This window comes from Camelus dromedarius, chromosome 27, assembly GCF_036321535.1.
Source record: "Camelus dromedarius isolate mCamDro1 chromosome 27, mCamDro1.pat, whole genome shotgun sequence".
NCBI classification, from domain to species: Eukaryota; Metazoa; Chordata; class Mammalia; order Artiodactyla; family Camelidae; genus Camelus; species Camelus dromedarius.
This window is the reverse complement of record NC_087462.1, coordinates 4,764,599-4,776,953: the sequence shown is the minus strand read 5'-3', so window position 1 is coordinate 4,776,953 and position 12,355 is coordinate 4,764,599. Positions and strand designations below refer to the sequence as shown.

Here is a 12,355-nt window from a genome sequence, read left to right as displayed (position 1 = left end):
GATGTTTCCTTGAGATAAGAGGAACCCCACAAGTCCGTGATGTTCTGTGGGGGCCCTGAGGAGCCAGAGATCATGGGATTTGGGGCTGGCTCAGGCAGAGCCTGTGCCCGAGGTTTAGGGAAGGCGCGAGATGGGACGGTGGGCAGGCTGTCCAGGGAGCCCTACCCGGGTGGCTGGTGCCCGCGGCTCACTGCCTGCCCCCTTACCTCTCTTGAAGGCCCATCGCTTCAGCCAGAGCTTGGAGAGGGCTGGCCAGGAGTGGTTGAGTGCCGAGCTAGCCATGGGGGCCGAGTGTGTGAGAGTGTGAGTGAGTGAACAGCGGGATGAAGAAGGCAATCGGCTGGGAATCCCTGCCAGGCCAGGCTGCCAGCAAGAGGGGCGGAGATTGCTGGCAGGGCCTGCCAGCTGCATCAGCTGACGGGAACTTGGGGCCGGGGCAGAGGGGCCCCGGGGACTCCAGCTTTGGGGGGGGGCCAAGCCCTTAGCACTATCCCCACCTCCCTGGCCCTCCGGGGCTCTCACCCCGGCTGGACAAGACATTCCCAGGAGGAGCCGAAGGGCACAGTGTGAGGGGTCCTCAGAAAACAAGCATAGACTGAATCCTAGGTGGGCCCGGGTACGCGTGAGTGTCTGAGTGCTTGTGTGTGTGTGTGTGTCATTGTCTCTATGCTTGGGCGTGCATTTGTGTGCCAGCACAAGTGTGTGTTTTCAAGTCTTGAGTGTCAACTTGTCTATGGAGGGGGGCTATAAATAAGCATTTAAGTGTTTCTTCTCCAGTGTATTGAGCCATCATTGACATTCAGCCCTGTATCACTTTAAAGCGTGCAGCATAATGACCAGACTGACAGGTACTGTGAAATGACCAGCCCAGTGAGTTTGGTCAGCATCCATCATCTCGTATAGATATGAAAAAAGAAAAAAGACGAAAAGGTTTCTTGTTGTTCTTGTGAGAACTCTTAGGATTTACTCTCTTAGCAACTTTCAAACACACGACACAGCAGGTGTTACCTACAGGACTTACTCATCTTATAAACCGGAGGTTTGCCCCTTCTGGCCACCTGCATCCAGTGCCCCCGGCCCCACCTTTCTGCCTCTGGTAACCGCATATCTGGTCTCTTTTTCTATGAGTCTAGTTGTTGCTATTTTTTAAGATTCCACAGATAAATGAGATCACATAGAATTTGACTTTCTCTGTCTGACTTATTTCACTTAGCATAATGCCTTCTAAGTCCATCCATGTTGTGGCAAATGGCAAGCTTTCCTTTTTTAAATGGCTGAATGATACGATTTCAGTGGTTTTAAAAATCTCTGTGATCCTCTGTGTGTGTGTGTGTGTGTGTGTGTGTGTGTGTGTACAGTCTCTGGGGGGCTGGATCTACACACCCATCTGCGACTTGGGGAGACCTGCTTCTGGTATCTGTGAGGAGGTTTTGGTGTCTGCCTGGGTTTCTTTGTGTCTGCGTGTTTCTGTCTTTACGTCTGTGTCTCTGTGTGCCTGCCAGCCAGCGCCTGTCCATACAAGTGCTGCCCCCTGGTGGTGGAAGCCTCCTTTCTTGCATTTCCATTAGTGTCTGAAAGATTCCTGACTGTCCCTTCTCTCCTCAGGGAATTCTCAGCCTCCACCCTCCCTTCTCAAAGAGTTACCCACACTTCTGTCTTCACCTGCACACACCTACTCGACTCCACCACTCACTGAAGTCTTATTTCCATCTCCTCAAGTCTTCTAGCTCTCGCCGGGGCTAAATCTAATGGGCATTTTTCAGTCTCACCCTTACTGGACACTCTCTTGAAATCTATTTCTCCCACACTGCTTCTTCCTCTGTCCGCTCCTTCTCAGTCTCCTTTCCTGACTTGGCTCCTCTTCCTTTCTCTGCGTGACCTTTAAACTCTGTGTCCCCAGGGCTCTGTCCTCGGCCACTCCATGCTCTCTCCAGTAGCCCTAGGGATCCCATCTGCTCCCCCTTTACCACCTCCGCTATCTTATTATGAGTAGGTGACCCCAAACCTTTCACTCACAGAAAGACACACACTCGATTCAACCAACATCCACCAAACACACTCTCCAGTGCGTGGAGACAATGGCAGACACAAACACGCAAACAGATGGACATACGTTCACACGCACACATGCGCAAACAGGCAGTTATATACAAACAGCCAGACGCATATGCAGAAATCCAGAGAACAGCTCAGGGAGGTTTAAAAATATCACCTCCTCTGTTGTGCTCTAAGTTTGCATTCCTCACCTCCTGCATTCCTCACCTTACTCTTGTTAAAAGAGTAAATTCTAAGAGTTCTCACCACGCACAAAATTTTTTTCTATTCCTTTAACTTTGTATCTGTTATGAAATGATGAATGTTCACGAAACAGTGTGAGGATCATTTCGTGCTGTACGCAGGACGGATCGTTACGCTGCACACCTTAAACTTACGCGGTGCCACACGTTAGTTGTATCTCAATAAACCTGGAAGGAGAAAAACCGTGAGCTAAATGTGTGGCTGTGGCTTTAGGCGACTACGTTTTGGGGTGCAGTGCAGGGTGTTTTGGTTGTCTACTGCTGTATCGCAAATCACCCCAACACCTAGTGGATTAAAACAGCAGCCATCTTTCATTACTTCTCAAGGTTTCCATGGGACAGGAATTTGCAAATGGCCTGACTGGGTGGTTCTGGCATAGGACTGCTCATGAGATCCTAGCCAGGCATGGGTCGGGGCTGGGCCATCTACAAGGCATCTTTGCTCACATGGTTGGGAAGGCTCCAACAACTGGGGTTCCTCAGTTTTCTCTTTATAGGTCTCTATGTGGTCTTTTGTTATTGTCTCCCCTGTATGTCATCCTCAAGGAATCCTCTCCTAGAGGCTCAGGGCTCCCAAGGTGCATGTCAAGAGAGAGGGAGAGAGAGAGAGAGAAAGAGAGAGAGAAAGAGAGAAGGAGAGAGAGATCCAGGTGGAAGCAGCCCAGGTCCAGGCAGAAGGGGCTCCACCCTGACCCGCCTCTTGGTGGGGAGAGGCAGGATCCTGGAAGACTGTGTGAGCCTGGAGTCCAGGTGGGCAGGTGTGGGAACAGGTAAGAAGATAGGCATTGGGAGGGATGCCAACTAGGAGGCCAGGGGTGGGGTCATGCCAGCCTGAAGCCCAGGGATGAAGTAATAGCAACACAAGCTCACATCTGACCAGAGCCTCCGAGTGCGCCGGGCACTGGTCCAAAGGTTTTACAGCAGTAGCTCATTCAGCCTTCACAGCCGCAGCAGGATGACGGTAGTGGCGCTTCCCTCACCCCCATAGTCCAGATGAGGAAACTGAGACACAAGGCAGTTAAATAACCATCATCTCAAACACAGCCTCTTCTGAAATCAACCAATCAGCCCCCATCTCTAGCCCATCATTCAAGTAGGAATCAGCACCTTGTCCTGGACTCCCTAACGACCCAGACCCTCTCTAGAGCCACCAGAGTCCCCAGGTCCTGTCCCCGGTCCTCCCCTCAGTCTGTGCCCTCCTTGCCCTGACCTGGTCTGGCCACCACCTCCTCCTGAGACAGTCTCCCAGTCCCCAGTCTCTCCCCTTCAATCCAGCTGCTTCTCCATGGGGGGTCCCAAGGGATCTTCCAAAGTGAACCCCATTGCTGTGTTCCCACCCTCCTGTGGATGCTGAAACCCCACCCCTCTTGAGGAAGAGCCAACCTCAAGCAGAGTCCAAGGAGGTGGTGGCCATCTCTGTTTGGCACTCTTCCAAAGCCCCACCCCGCATGCTGGATAGAGGCTGAGACCCACCATTCACCCCTCTTCCTTGGGGTGCCACAGAAAGTCTCCAAGGATGCACACATGTGGCCTGGAGAGGGGCTGCTCAGGGAAGCCAGCCTTCGGGACAGGGACAGAATACGAGAGAATGAGCACAGCTGACCATGTTTTCGAAGCGCCCACTGCACGCTGGGCACCGGGTCATGATTTCACATGCAAGGTCTCCGACAACCCTTCTACGGAGGAGCAAGCAAAAAGCCAGTGGTGAGGTCACTTGCCTACAGCCACACAGAGGCAGGGGAGCCGGGGTGTGAGCCCATGACTGGCCGACAGACATCCTGTCGTCACAGTAACAGCACGGAGTACTGGCAGGTGTCTAGCCCTGGGCAGGGGTGGGGGGCCCGGGGGGCATGTGGGAAATGGCCCAGACCAGACACTCTGATGGGTCTGCAGTTGACATTCCACCGGCGCTTCGAGGTCCAGCGAAAAGCCTGCCTCTGCCAGGAAGCCCCCCAGAGGGACTCACGCACGGTGGGGCTCAGCTAGCTCAGAGGTGGCTGAGAGCAGGGGCAGCGCTTCCTCGGCCGCCACTGGTTGTCAGGCCCTTCCCCACAAACCACAGGCGGCCAGGCCAGCGGAGCTCTCCGTGGAGAGTCAGGCTTCTGAGGGCAGCATTCAAGGCCTCCCCCGACATACCCCCAGCCTAACTCACCAGCTCCATCCTCTCTGGCCCCAGCTGTGCACTCCAAATCCACCCCCTCCTGGCTGCTCCGGACCCCTTTCCCAGGCCCCAGGGTGCCTGAAACCCACCTGGTGGCCGCGCTGGCACCAGGGGCTGGGCAGAAGCAGCAGGCCTGGGTGTGCCCTGCAGAAACCACAGCCTTCCTCCCCGACCTCGCCCCACCGCAGCAGCCGGCTGTGTGAGGCTACGGCAGCCCCCGGGGGCGCCTCCCCTCGGGGAAGACTCCCATCTGGAGGGCTGCCTGGGCAGAGGGTCCTCCTCCTCAGATGACCTCGGAAGACCTGGGTGGAGCCCTGCTCAGGACTGGCTCTCAGACATCAGCCTGGAGGGGAGTTTGCTTTGAAGGTCAGACTCCCTGGCCCCACTTTTCGGATTTGGCTTCAGGGAGGGCCGTGGCCTTTCTCTTCACCCCAAATCTCTGGTTTAAGAAGCAAAGCATTCCTGGCGACTCTGCCACCAGGAGCCTCATCCCCTCGCCCTCCGCATCCATCCCTGGCTCTTGTCCCCCATGCAAACGCTGGCCGCAAGGGACTCCATCCTCCTGTCTTGCTTTGTCGTCCATCATGGACCCCACCCCCCTGGGAGGACCTCTTACGACCACAGACCTTTGCAGAACAAACACGCTGGTCAAAGAGCCTCCCCCCCTCACTTGGGAAGCAGGCCGACCAGAAGAAGGTGGAGAAGAACCTTCTGGATGGCCTGTCTGCTGTCCCCCAGGCTCCACTGCCGCCCTGTCTCTGTTGGTGCACCTGTCCCCCACTCCCCGGCGATGGTCACTCACCAGACGGAGCCTTGTCCTCGCTGCTGTGGGTTCCCAGCCCGGCTACGGGCTCCTGTAGCCCCCACGACCCAGGGTCAGGGCTTTGACCCGCCCAGGGCTGGGGAGCATCTGTGGGCCAGGGCCCGGGGTAACCGCAGGATGACCCAACTCTGCCCCGGCTTCCTCTTCCTCAGCTGCGTGCCCGCCTGGCTGGCGCCTGCACCCCCAGGCTGCGGCGGAGGCAGGGGCCTGCGCCCCCCCGCAGGACCGGCTTTAGAGGGGGGGAGCCCGCCCCCTCGGCCCGGCGCCGGGGCCGTGTGGGTGTCTTGAGGAGGCGGGGCAGGGCACCGGGCGCAGGGGTGGGGGAGCCTCAGCACCCACCCCCCACCCCGGCAGCTTCCTGTGGAACCAACTGCCGAGGAGGAACCGGGCGCTAGGGCCTCACCCGAGCACACGGTACGCACAGCTGCGCGGAGACGCCGTCACGTGCGCCCGCAGCACACGGGCGCTCACACGCCCGGGGCCGCGTGCTGAGCTGCTAAAGGTGTAACAGGCACTTCTTCTTTTTTTTTTTTTTTTTAATTACATTTAAATTTTTTTGCGGGGGAGGTAATTAGTTATATTTAACTTTTTGAAAACAGTGGCCGTCCTGGGGATGGAACGCAGGACCTCGTGCTTGCTGAGCACATGCCCACCCCTGAGCTCCACCCTCCCCCCAACAACCACCTCTAGTGACCGAAAAAACCCCAGAAACCCCAGATGTGGAGTATTTGCTGATTGCTGTGATGGAAATACTCCCATCACGGCTGATTGCAACTGCTGACCTGAAGTCGGTCAGGGTGGGGTCAGGAAGAAGTGCTCAGGCTTGGCTCCAGCAGGGCCGCTGCAGGGGGGACTCGGGCACGTGGGTCCCTGCAGAGAGACACGGGCTCCCTAGCCTGCAGGTGCCGAGATACCTGTGGGTCCAGAAGACACAGGGGTGTGAGGACAGGGCGGTCTGCCCCGCGGACACGTCTGCGTGTGTGCAAGGCACACCTAAGCTCCTTTACACTCGGAGACAGGTCAGTGCACAGGCACACACAGCATTATGCAAGCAAACTCATGGAACCACACGCACGGGACACACACCTGGACGCTGAGGCCAGTGGGAGTCTGTGAGGAGACACGGAGACAGGCAGAGCCAGCCCTCTCGGCTCCTGAGACCCGGTTCTTAAACGTGTAGGAATTTTGTGAGCCGGTGGTTATAAGCCGCCATCGTAAAAAAGTGTAGTCATATGAATTTGTGGTTAAATTACATTAAGAACCAGAGTAATGATCCCTTAAATCCATCACCGTGTCGCTAGTGCCACTGAACTGCCCGCTTCAGCGTGGTTCAAGTGGTAAGTTCTGTGTCTTGTGTGTTTTACCACAATACAATTAAAAAGAAGTGATTCCTCACTTCCTAGTTATTTGGGTACCTTTTTTGCTTAGTCATGCTCCTGAAGCTATTTATAGGTGCGGAAAGTGTTTGATGGACACAGCACATAAGGCATTCCATACGCTTTGCACCTACGTATCTATGTAGATCTGTCCATCAAGATATATGCCGTGCCACGCCTTTGCAATTTCGCCTTCAGTGACATCACACTGGTCCTTTGAAATCGACCCCGGGGAGGGTATTGACAGCATGCAAATGGGCAGATGTTACAAATCAGCGGCCCCCACCTGAGAGCTGGCTGTTAGCCATTTATCAGCCCACCGCCACCCACAGGGCACACACACATGCACTCGTGACACTACAGACAGTCACACACGTGAATGCAGGAGCCCACGGGGAAACACGCAGGACACCTGAGAGGTTCACAGGCACAGTGTGAATCTGCAGAGACGCACCCAGAGGGGGCGGGCAAGGAGGCACTAACACAGACGCGTGGCCACACACGAGCCCGCGCCGCCGTGCGGACACACAGAACAGACGTGAAGGCGCGTGCGCACACACTGTGGACACCTCTGGACAGACAGGGCGTCACACAGTCACTCACACACACAGACACAGCCAAGAGCAGATGCTGGGCACCTGTGAGAACACACACGAAGACCGGGAAACACTGGTTGCCGTGTGACACTCCCTCAAAACCACAAACCCCCAGACCCAGAGACCCTTTAACACAAACCCGCTGTGACCCAGAGCTCCATGCTTGTCCTCAGGGACACACACAGGACAGTGCACAGAAATGTACCAACGTGGATACACCTGGGACACGAGGACACATGAAAGCACACAGATTTGTGTGCACGACACATTCTGTAACCAGTTTATTATTTACTGCAATGCCCACTGAGTGCCCACTGTCTGCCAGGCCCTTTTGGAGGCGGGGATTACGGAGGAGCAAGGCAGACGCAGCCCCCTGCTCTGGGGCAGCTCACGGTTCAGTGGGGGAGGCAGACTGTGAACCAGGAAACAGACCCACGAGGTTGCTTCTGATGGTGTTTTTTGCTGGGACAGGAAGTAAACACCATGGTGTGACAGAGACTGGGTGGGGGTGGTGGCTGCTTTAGCGGGGGTGGGGGTGAGAGTGGGGGTGGGGGAGGCCAGTGGAGCTGAGACCCAAGTGCCCGCCCAGAAGAAGCCAGGCGTGTAAATGAAAATCTGGGGAAAGGGCATTCCAGGTGGCAGGACCTGCAGGGGCAAAAGCCTGGAGGCAGGACTGAGTTTGATGTGTGTGAGGAATAAAGGGAGGCTGGTGGGGACGGTCAGAGGCAGTGAGGCTGGCAGGGCTCAGACCTGCAGGACCCTGGGGACCCAGACTGTAGGTGTGATGGATGGGCACCACGGGAGGGGCTCAAGCAGGGAATGAACGGGCAGAACTGGGGACAAGGTGGCTCAGAGCGGGCAGGAGGCTCAGAGACCCACACAGATGCCATCACAAGGCAGTGATGGGGGGGAAGGCAGGTTCAGGATCCTGTGCCCGGGACCGGAAGGGGCTGCTCTCTGCCTCTCTGTCTTCCTGGCTCACTTCACCTTTCCTCCTCTCTCTCTCTCTCTCTCTCTGTGTCTCTCCCTCCTCTACCTTGCTTTTCTCTCTGTCTCTCTTCTTCCTCTCCCCTTTCCAGGCTCTGCCTCCCCAGAATTTAAACTTTCTCAGGCTTCTCTCCTGACTCCATGGCCCCCTCCCTGCCCCCCTGTCCTGCTCCTCTCTCTTATGGTCCATGTGCTTCAGTCCGGGCTTCTCACCCCCTGCACCTTGGCCTCCATCCCCACTGCGCTGTCGGCTCCCTGCTGAGGCCCCCACTGGCCTCCTGGATGCAGACCCCCCAGCTGTGTGCACCTGGCTCCCCTGTCCCCACCCACTACCCTGTCTCACCTCCACAAGGGCTCCCCTCTACCCGCACCACCCTTTCCTGCTTCCCTTGATGGTGAAATATCCATAATGTAAAATGTGCCATTCTAACCATTTTTAAGTGTGCAGTTCAGTGGCATTAAGTGCATTTCACATGGTTGTGCAATCACACCACCACCTTCAGGACTTTTTCATCTTCCCAAACTGAAATTCTGCCTCCATGAGACACTGACTCCCCATTCCCCTCCCCAGCCCCTAGTGACATGTTTAACTTTTCATCTCCATGAATTTTTCTCTTCTAGGGGGCTCATATTAGTGGAATCAAACAGTATTTGTCCTGCGGGTAAGATGGGTATAGCTCAGTGGTAGAGCACACGCTTAGCTTGCATGAGGTCCTGGGTTCAATCCCCACTTCCTTCCATTAAGAAAAACAAAACAAAACAAAACACTTAAAAATAAATAAGTAAATAAAAAGAAAATGGCTAAGAAGAAAAAAAAAACAGTATTTGTCCTTTTGTGTCTGGCTTATTTCACTGAGCGTAATGCTCTCAAGTTTATCCATGGTGGAGCAGGTGTCAGGGTGCCCTTCCTTTTTAAGGCTGAATAATGTGAATAATATTCCACTGCGTGTGGGTGGACCACGTTTTGTTCGTCCATTTATCTGTCGACGGACACTTGGGTTGTGTCCATCTTTTGGCTATTGTGATAACGCTGATATGAACACGGGTGTGCAAATACCTGTTTGAGTCCTTGATTTCAATCCCTTTGGGTAACAGCTGCTGGAGAGTTTAAGCCTAAACCTGAGAATGGATCTTGTTTTTAGCTTCAAGAGATGGTTTTTATTTCGGATTGTAGCTGCTATCACTTTCATAGCCACTAGAGGGCAGTACTTTCCCAGGGCGTCTCCAGCAAAGACTACAAGGAAACCGACCTCCCCACCCCTCAAATATATTGTGGAAGGAATTTCAAGGCTACTTTTACAACTTAGGGTTAAAAACCTGCTTTAAAAAAAAATCTAAGACAGGAAATTTGGAAGACGTGTAAGAAAAGACAAAAACATATGATTATATATAAACCTACAAAATTTTAGGGGAATTGTATTATAAACCAAAACAATAAGATCAATTAGCTGTTTGAGAATGGTGCGTACCTTTATATACAAATGTAAAGAGTTTCTACACATTGGTGAGAAAAAGACAAAGAAGATAAACAGAAAATTTAGAAAAGTTATGAAGAGGCCCTTCCCCGAACCAAGTGCCAAAGAACACGTGAAAGTGTAGTCACGGGAGCCCAGAGAGTGTGCACTTCAGTAACAGTGAGGGATCACTTCACACCCAAGCGAGTGGGAAAAACGACAACAACAAAAGAGTGGAAACACGTATTTAATTATCATCTTACTGTAGTTGAAATTGTAGCGGAAATCAGGAAATTGGTGAAGTCCTACAGGTTTAATTTGTCCCTGATATTGGAAATCCAATATTTTCTAAAATTGAACAAAGGTTTTTTTCAAGCAATTGTCATAAAATATGCTTTAGAAAGTGATAAAAATGTTAAAAAATGGTAACACCTACTGCTGACAGAGATGCAGAGAAAAGGGTACTGGTACATATTATCATATACTTAAGAAACTCTTCCCCTATCTTGGCTAGATCGTAAACAGCTGAGGCTGCCTGGGTGAAAATTAATAAATAGACACCTCATCAAAAATGGAGTCAGGAGGCCAGAAGGAGGAGCTCTCATGCCCTATCACTCTGTGTCAATCGCATCACCAGCAGGAAAAGGGATTCCTTTGCATCCCTAGCAGAAAGAAGGTTACTGCTTTGCTAGCCAGCAGGGCGAAGGAGGGATTTCTTCTTGCCCAGCAACAGCTCAGCCAATGAGAGTCTGTCACAACTCAGCCAATAAAAAGCCATGATACTTCGAGCTCCCCAGTTTCCTCCAATGGACTTTTGGTTCATAACAGCCCCACCCAACTTCCCCTTCTCTATAAAGGAAGGTTCCTCTTCTTCGTTCTCTGGATTTGCCTGTGATTTGACGTTGGTTGTGTGTTCCAAATTTCTTTGCTGTACCTGAATAAACCCATTTTGCTGATAAAATAACTGATTGTTTGATTGTTTGAGGTCAACACCCCTTAGCATCTCTGTCATGCTCCCTGGCATCCTGTTTCAGAAGTAGAGCTTACATTCTAGGATTTCCCATCCCATTTCATGTAAGACCCAAGGAGGAAGATACCCAATAGGGTCCCATTTTCTGAGTATAGGCTCCCCATTTTTTCAGTGTTTAAAAACTGAGACATGACTTACATATAGTAAAATTCAGTTCTTTTAGCTTACAGTTCAATGAGTTTAAAAAATTTTTTTTAGTTGAGTATAGCCAATTACAATGTGTCAATCTTGTGTACAGCATAATGTCCCAGTTTTGCATATATATATACATATATTCATTTTCACATTCTTTGTCATTAAAGGTTAATATAAGATTTTGAATATAGTTCTTTGTGCTATACAGAAGAAATTTGTTTTTTATCCATTTTTATATATAGTGGTTAACATTTGCAAATGTCAAACTCCCAAATTTATCGCTTGCATGAGTTTTGGCTAATCCAGACAGTCATATATCCACTATCATAATCAGGACATAGAACAATTCAGTTGCCCCCCACAAAGTCCCTCGTGCCTTTTTGCAGGCATCCTCTTTCCTTAGCCCTGGAAATCACTGATTTCTTCTCTGTCCCTATAGTTTTGTCTTTTCCAGGATATTATATAAACGGAATCACTCAGCTTTTTAGCTTTGTCTGACTACTTCCACTCAGTGTAATGCATTTGAGATTTGCCCATGTTGCTGTGTGTATCAGTGATTGCCTTTATCTCTGCGTGGTATTCCATTGCATGCCATACCACTGTTTTGTTTATTTATTCACCCACTGAAGGGCATTTAGTTTGCATCCCCGTCAGCAATGTTTGAGAGTTCTGGTTGCCCCACAGCCTTGTCAGCACTTGGTGTTGTCACTTACTAATTTTAGCCTTTCCAGTTGCTCTGTAAGTGGTTTTTCATTGTGTTAGGGCCCCTTTATAGCATCAGAAAAAAATTTTAATGGTTACTTTTATCGATGTTGATTTCTTTCTTTTTTAATTGAAGTATAGTTAATTGATAACATTATATTAGCTTGATGTGTGCAACATAGTGATTCAATATTTTTATAGATCATACTCCATTTAAAGTTGTTATAAAATATTGGCTATATTCCCTGCAGTGTAAAATATATCCTTATAGCTTAATTATTTTATACCTAGTGGTTTGTGCCTCTTAATCGCCTACCCCTGTCCTGCCCCTCACCCCTTCCCTCTCCTCACTGGTAGCTACTAGTTTGTTGTCTATATCTGTAACATCAGAAAATGTGGATGATTTCTACTGGGGCTTTAAATATCCACAGATGGAGAGTGAAGGTGATAGAGCCTGCGGGGGTTAAGAGTGTGGGGGTCTGGGTTCTACTCCTGATTCTGCCAACTCCTTGCTGTGCACCTGTGTGGACAAGCAACTACCTCTGTGCTGCAGTTGCCCCTCTGTAACAGTCCCGTGTGGTATGTTTAGATGAAATGATGCAGATAAAGGGCTCGGAACAGGATATGGCAGCAGTGTAGACAGCAGGCAGGCCGTCTCACAGCTTCCTCTGCCAACAGCTTTCCAGCCTCAGGGCCTTTGCACTTGCAAGTCCCTGTGTTGGAATATTTTTCTTCTGGTCCCCTTTCAACTGCATAACTCTGTGTGTGTGTGTGCGCGCAAAAAGCTAAAATTA

The 12,355-nt window shown here is 51.5% G+C and overlaps 1 protein-coding gene across 2 annotated transcripts in view; it reads right to left on the bottom strand.

Moving 5' to 3' along the window:
- The window catches only part of ARHGEF18 (Rho/Rac guanine nucleotide exchange factor 18), a 79,642-nt gene extending 73,979 nt beyond the window's left edge, over positions 1–5,663 (bottom strand). Inside the window, exon 1 of one of the 2 annotated variants that reach the window (XM_064479818.1) lies at positions 5,261–5,663. The gene's annotated coding sequence lies outside the window, so the exon portion shown is untranslated. The remainder of the gene's footprint in view (positions 1–5,260) is intronic. The other variant, XM_064479820.1, reaches the window with a different exon arrangement.
- Positions 5,664–12,355: the final 6,692 nt, after the last annotated feature.